Here is a 7,978-nt window from a genome sequence, read left to right as displayed (position 1 = left end):
GTGAGCTGTCACTGCACTTCTCACACCTCCACCCCTCTTCTTCAAGAAGGGCGTGATCCACTCACGCCTGGAAGCCACCTGGGACACTGAGGCCACTTTCATATTTTTACTTGTGAAGCAATTAAATATGAGTGGGAAGCAGATTTGCTGGAGAAGAATTCTGAACTAGCCCCCAGCTCCTCAGGTTGAAGTTAGCTTTCAGCAAAAGCCCCCAAGCAAGGAATTATATTGTCTTTTACAAAGTTCTCACAAGCCAAAAACAGTTTGCCTTCAACCTCATTTTACACAGCAGATGATGTTTAAAACCTATAAACTTTAATTGTATGTCACTGAATAGCACATAACTTTTCTTGAAAAATTTCTTAACAGAACATCAGAGTATTGCAACACTTTATTAAGAGTATTGGCTTTGAATCAGTAGCTGAAGTAACAATTGCATGAAGCCAGATTAGGTGTACTGCACAGTACTCATACTTGATTTATTGACATTACTTAGCAATTAGATTAATGAGGAAAAAAGAGTTCCACTTTTTTTTGTTGTTGTTGGACAAAGGTCAAACTTTTTGTTTTTTATTAAGCACATTCCACAGTACAAAGCTGTCATGAATAATATCTGTACAATTTAACAGTTTCAATAGCTGTTCAGACACAAATTTATTTCAAACAGATAATTGGCAAACATAATTAATTACAAGTTAGAATTAGACTATCCCAGTGCTTTAAAACATTAGTATAGCAGTAATTTACAGTTGCTCAATTATGGTTAGCAAAATAAAGTCCAGAGTATGGCTGGGAATTACTACTATAATCCCAGAAAGTCAAAATTCCTTGGGTGCCAAAGTCCCCTGCTATCATTTAGTAGGCACAATTCAAAGGTTGTGTGCATATTCAAAGGCCATGATCTCCCAAGGAACAAGAGGAACTTCTATATTAAACATGCAAAAACAATAACAAAAAATCCATTCATTCAGAAAAATTGCCTCCTCCCCTCCCCCCCTACCCGGGGCTTTCCTAACCAGTTTGATGTTAAAGCTGTAAGATAAAGAGTGGTCAAAGTTAAATCACTTTCACAACCACTGTCAAGCTTACAACATCCAATTTATGAATGGAGGTTTACTTTTTACACTCTAAGACTCAATCTCTCAAAAAACAGAAATTAATTTAGTAACACATAGGAGGGAAGGAAATATTTTTTTAAAATTAAAAAGAAAAACTAAAAAGCAAAGCCAACCCAATAAACAAATCACATACATACACATTGATCCCTATACCATTCTCAATGCAAAGGACAAAACAGAGCCTAGGGACCTTCCTTTAGTAGTAGAATGTGCTTCCACGGGAAGAGGTTTAATTTACAGGAGGTTGTTTATTGGTCCATTAAAATGTTACTGACATTCCTTGATCTTTGGAAACAATGGCAAGGGGCAAATCAAAACCTAATATTGAACAAGGGAAAAGGAGTGCCAACCCGATGTCAATGTCCTTTCCGTGCATGGTCACTGTGACAGTGCCATTCACACATTCAGTTTGCGGAGCACTCGGGAGCTTTGAGAACCTGCTGGGGCCACAGCAGCAGGTGACACTAGAGATGACAAGGGGGGGATTCATGAGCTTGAGGCTTTGCACTACTTGGGAGTGTCCTCCCCTCAACATGGGCCTCTGAGCCAGCTGGACCTGCTCTGCTCTGCAGATTCCCACACAGGAGCCAGCTCTGCTGACACCACGATGAGGCCAGGATGCATGGATTCTAGAACCAGGAAACCCAGTTAATAGGGCCTTCTTGTTCTTCTCTTCCAGGGTTACCACCACACAGAATAATGATTTTTGACAGTGAAGCCATGAATATATACTACGGGAAGTGACCACTAGTACTCAGGAGTACTTATGAGGAAAAGAACCACAAAAATAAAAATGTTAAGGTAACTCTCTATTGTATATACTGCACAACAAATAGAACATTTGGTGTTAAACTTTAAAAATTACATTTTAAAACAAGATTCCCATTAAAAACACACACACCACACACACAATGACCATGACAAAATAAAAACAGCGTATGAATACTGCAGGAAGGGTTCTAGGTTCCACAACAACCCTGCTATCAGGTTTTGAGCCCAGCCCACGGCTAAGTGCAAACACACTCTGCATTAGTGTCTCAGGCACGGGGGGCCCTGACTCCAGCAACTTTGAGGTTAAACTGTTATATACATTATATCTACATGCGGATACAGTATTTTAAATTAAGAGCCAAGCACACATATAAAGGTGTTATTCTACCAAATATCAGGAAATGGTTGGGGTACAGAGAACAGTTAATAACAGAAAAGAGCTATATTACCTGTTGAGAGATAATATAACTGGCTTACAGTTCTTTAAATTAAAAGAAATAGGTACAGAAAGGAAGTGTAATACAAAGAACATTACTAAAACAATCCAGAGAGATTTTTCCATTGTCCAACATGTTCCTAATACAAGTCAGAATTCATAATGACTTGGACGGTCAAAAGAAGAATGCTAACTTCTGAAAAGGAAAGCCCTGGACATTCTGGGTAGGTGTTTGGCACCCAAAATTTCACTGAAGAAGAATGCTGTTTCTTAATATCAGATCAAAGTGCAAAGCAATATAAATTAGAGGCCAAGTCTTCTCTTGACAGTTGATTTACTTCTGTAAAACAGTCTGTGTGTTCCTTTTATATGAACAATTTACATTTGAAGCACTAGATTTTTTTCACTGATAGGGGGAGGAAATGGGCTTCTGTTCTACTTGAAGTCGGTGAAGCTAAGGTGTCCTTCACAAAGTAGAGCCGGAACTGAAGGTGAGAAATGTCAGTACTTGAAGAGTTAGGCTGCTTTGCATCTACCCAGCGTCTAGAACCAATTCCAGCTTCATAACTCAGCTGTGAATAAACTCCCTTAGGCATTTGGTAGCCATGTAGCCAGTAGTTCAAGATTAGGAAACCCTGAAAAAAATAAAAATAAAAATAAATAAATAAATAAATAAAGAGTATGGATGGATAATCTAGTTAGACAAGGATATATACACCACAACCCATCCCCATTTTTACACACGTGCACTTCCAAGATATTACTGCTTCTCAAATAATTAGCATAAAAAATAGACAGTGCAAGTTGTTTTGAGTGTACTACATACCAAGCATCACATTTATTTAAACCTCACAACAAGGTAGAAACTATGATACCTACTTCACAAATAAGAGATCTAAGGCTCAGAAAGGTTAAGTGTTTAGTTCAAAGAGTTAGCCATTAAGTGACAGAGAGGGGATTCAAAGAGAGGATTGACTCTATAATCTATCATCTTTCAGTGCTGCTGCTAAAAAGTATGCATATAACAAAATATGCTTAATATTAGATTTTATATTTGTATAATCGTTTACTATTATAGCCTACAAGGGACCTGTCTAAAATCCTCACAAAAGCCTTCATCTATCACTATGAAACCAAAATATGTAAAGTTGGTAAACAAATTATCCCTTCCAAAGAGAATGCAAATAATCAGAATTACTTCTTTTTTAAATAAATAATTTGTAAAAAGGACAATGCAGCACAGAAGGAAAGACCACTGAGTGTTCCATATGTTTTTGACGATGGCCTTCAGTCAGAAACATATTTTAATCACAAATCTTTACATTCATCCATGTATGTAAATATGCACACACACCCATACACACACCTAGAACAGAATATTATGAGACAATACTTTTCATTACTATGTACAATGCAGGCTGATATTTTCTATTCTAAACCAAAACAAAGTCAAAATCTATTCAAATTATATCACAATCACTGATGGGTCACAACTCTTTCCAGACACTGCACTAAACCATTGGTCTAAAAAATCTAGTCACCTTAGGTCTAAAATTCTATGGTGGAAAAAAAAAAAGACTTCTTAAGCTTGTATGCTCTTTGTTAAGGCAAGTTTCCCAAAAGGTTGTCAATTTTCATAAAGATCAATGAATTCAAGAGAGATTAAATTTAATTTGCCCATTTTCCCATTAAGGATATTTAAGAGTGGCTGAATTATTTTGAAAATATGAACACCCAAAGACTAGAAGTGGGAACTCTCAAATGCTGCTGGTGGGAGTATAAACTTGGGGGAATATAAACTCTTCTGGAGGGCAACATGACCCTATGTATCAAATCTTTAAACTTGATCCCTTTTAACCCAGACACTCCAGGCATTTCCAGAATCCTATCCAAAGGTAATAAAGGATTGGGCAACAATTGAGCTAAAAGAATGATCATGGCACTGGTTTTTAAAATAGCTAAAAGCTGGTGGGGGGGGGGGGGCGACATAAGTGGGGAGTAGGCACATAAATATCTAACAACAGGGTATACACAATCAAATATTATTTGGCAAACAGGAATGATAATTTAGACAAATACTGACATTACTGACATGCAATCATTTCACAATAAAGAGGAAAAAAGCATTTTAAAAACCTGCATAATTATAGACCATAATTTTAAAAAGCTTGAAAGGATATATACAAGGGAGTTAACAGTGGTAAACCATGAGTAGGAGTTTGTTTTCTTCTTTTGGTTTATCTACTTTTTCTAATTTCCTAACAATTTTGGTTTATGCACTTTTTCTAATTTCCCAGTATATTGTCATTTGTAATAAGAAAAAAGAAAATAAATTTTGAGCTACTGTATATAGCTCTTAGGAGTAATTTTTAAAAAATGACTCGGCAGGGCCGGCCCGGTGGCGCACTGGAGAGTGCGACGCTTGGGAGCGTGGTGGCGCTCCCGCCAAGGGTTCGGATCCCGTGTGGAGACCGGTTCCCACTCACTGGCTGAGCGCGGTGCGGGCGCAACACCGAGGGTTGCGATCCCGTTGCCGGTCCCCGGTACGGGCGTGACACTGAGGGTTGCGATCCCGTTACCAGGTGACACTGAGGGTTGCGATCCCGTTACCAGGTGACACTGAGGGTTGCGATCCCGTTACCAGGTGACACTGAGGGTTGCGATCCCGTTACCAGTCAGTAAAAAAGACAAAAAGGAAAAAAAAAAAAAAAAAGACTCGGCATATAAGTCTATTGCTACATTTCCTAGTACAGAGATACCTGATATTTTAGGGGTGAAAATTTTACTGCAAGGTTAAATCATCATTAGGGTAATGTTTCTTATTATGCATAAATCTTATAGCATCACATGGTAATAATTTTTCATGTTATAATAAATGAAAAGAATTTGGAAAAGAGCAATAAAATCTATAAAGCTGACTGCCAAGGTTGTCAAAAGTAATTCACTTTGAAGAGACAAACACATTTGGGGTTTCACTGCTTATGCTGGGATACAGGGAACCACTACCTTAAAAAGCAGATAAGATTTTTCCATCGAGTTGTAATTGTGGATCATAACAAGGCTGTTGTTCTTAGGCTCCCAAAAAGCGGGTGGGAGGAGAGCCTGGAAGAAGTAACACAAGTTTCCTTCTCACCACAGCCAATGAGAAACAGTATTGGTGATCATTTCTTCATCTCTCAACCAAAAGGACCTTGTTTGGGGGCACTTTTAGGTAATACATAAAAGATGCCAATTTGTGAAATTTCACTATGTTCTATAATCCATCTATTAAATACACTAGGAAAAAAAAACCCCATCGTATGGATGTCTTGGATTTTATCGTGTGTTTTTAAACAGAGTATAAAGACACAAACACATACTAAAAATACAAAAGAGGTGCACTTAAATTGTTCCGTCACACCTACTCCTTTGAGTCTGTTCATTCCTGAAGCCCAGCTACGATTACAGTTGTCCGTGTTCTATTTTATGTGTTTTATGTGTGTTCTATTTTATGTGGAAAAATAAAAGCAGGGTCAGGATGCAGCTAAAGCAATACATTAAGATATCCGCATAGCTTTAAAAACTTCCATCAAGGAAAAGAACAGAACAGAATAAAGTTAACAAAAGATGTGCAAGAGAGAGATATACCATGTTTATGGATTGGAAAGCTCAACATTTGTTAAAATGAAAATTCTCCCCAAAATGACCTTTAAATTTAATGTAGTCCTAATCTTGGCAACCATCTTCCTAGAACTTGATAATCTAATTAAAAAATGAATATGAAAACCTAAAGGACCTAGAATAGTCAAAACAATTTTTAGAAAGAAAAAAGTTGGAGATTTATTATAAAGATAGTGTTGTATTGGTGAAAGGAGAGCCACATAGATCATGGAATTGAGTCCAGAAGGAGACCTACACATAGGTGGTGAATTGATTTTTTGACAAAGGTACAATTCAATGGAAAGACGAAGGTCTTTTAATCAGATAGTGCTGGAACAACAAAAGAGCTGAATAAAAAAGAATGATGACATTCTCACCTCATACCATACACAAAAATTAACCCTAACTGTATCAAATGTATAAGCTAGAAATATGAAACTTCTAAAACTGGTCCAAACATGTAGTCACTAGCCACATGTGGCTACTTAAATTTAAGCTTAAATAAAATATAATTAAATACAACTAAAAATTTAGTTCCTAAATGTCACATGTGGCTAGTGACTACTACAGAGGATGGTATAGGTCTAGAAAATACAAACTAATCTAGTGATAGAAAGCAGGTCAGTGTTTACCAAGGATGAGTTAGGGGTATGTTTTGACTACAAGGGGACACAGGGAACTTCTGGGGTGATAGAAATGTCCTTATCTTGATTGTGAAGGTGGTTACAAGGTTTACACATTTGTAAGAACCTATCAAACAGTACTTTAAATAGGTAAAATCTATTTTACACAAATCATACCTCAATAAAATTGAATAAAAAAAACAGGGGCACAGCAAAGTTCTGGAATGGGCAGGGCAGAGGGAGACCAATATATCTAGGTACCTGTCAATGTAAGGAATATATCTAATTCCCATCTATGCCAGTTTAAATCATTTATTTCAATTTTTTACTAAGTTATCTATATTTGCTGAAGATGACTGCATGAATACACTGTAGTTTCACACATTTATTGATTTCTGAGCAAATTCTTTTGAGGCCTAGGAGAAAGAGCACAAATATACTATGCTGGCCCTAGGTGCCACTTGCCCAACAAACATCGAGTGCTTCTAATACACTGGACACAGTACCCGACACTGGGGCTCCAAGACAGAGGGCTTCACAGACTTGTGAGGGAGACAGGCACATAAATCATCTCTACACAAATAACAAATTAAGCCAGGGGGGAGCCTACCCAGCCCCCTAATAACACAAGCAAGGCGAGAGAGATGGTGGCGCTTACACTACTAAAGTGTGACCAGGGAAATGAAACAGAGTTCAGTCTGGTTGGAGCACTGGACTTTGGGGAGGGAATAATGGGAGATTGGGTTGAGGGGTGAAGGGGCAGCTGGAGAGGAAAGAAGATAACAGCTAGATGTTACAACTAATCAGTTAATGTAAGCAATGAAGGCTTGAACCTGAAGACAGCCAGGAGCCAGTGAAGCTGAAGGATGCACAGAGCCAGAGCAAAGATGACCCAGCTGGTAGCAGGATGGAGAGTGGGCTGAAGAGGGAAGGGAAAGACCGGGAGCAAAACCAGTTTTAATATGGGTCCGTTCCTCCTTCCCTACATTTTCCTTAGGCCTTTTGGGAGGGGAGCCTGAGGAGTAGGAACAATCATTCAAGAGATCCTTGCCTTCTTCCTCTGTAATTCCCTATAATGTCTACTTTAAGACTCTATTCAATAAATGTAATAATTTTGCCATGTGGATTTTTCAACTCATCTATGAAGAGTCTATCCTGAGAGAACACAGCAAGGAAGGAAGTTACTATCACAAGAGATAGTATGAATACACTTGAGACCAGGAACAGCATGTGTATAAATGGCTTATAAGTCTCTCCTCATTTCCCACACCCAAGGCAGACGGCATGGCAACCCGTCATGGCACTCAGTCCTTAGGGGTCCACGTGGGGTCCCAGAATCCTTTTAAAGGCAGCACTCCAGCCAGTCACTAAAGACCAAACTGAGTTGGCCT

At 38.3% G+C, this 7,978-nt stretch overlaps 1 protein-coding gene across 3 annotated transcripts in view; it reads right to left on the bottom strand.

Annotated features, from left to right (window-relative positions):
* Positions 1 to 543: 543 nt before the first annotated feature.
* The window catches only part of FBXW11 (F-box and WD repeat domain containing 11), a 123,555-nt gene continuing 116,120 nt past the window's right edge, over positions 544 to 7,978 (bottom strand). For all 3 annotated transcript variants that reach the window (XM_008572370.1, XM_008572371.1, XM_008572369.1), the window contains one exon: positions 544 to 2,960. The gene's annotated coding sequence lies outside the window, so the exon portion shown is untranslated. The remainder of the gene's footprint in view (positions 2,961 to 7,978) is intronic.

Source organism: Galeopterus variegatus, unplaced genomic scaffold (assembly GCF_000696425.1).
Source record: "Galeopterus variegatus unplaced genomic scaffold, G_variegatus-3.0.2 Scaffold776, whole genome shotgun sequence".
NCBI lineage: Eukaryota > Metazoa > Chordata > Mammalia > Dermoptera > Cynocephalidae > Galeopterus > Galeopterus variegatus.
This window is presented reverse-complemented; position numbering and strand designations above follow the sequence as displayed.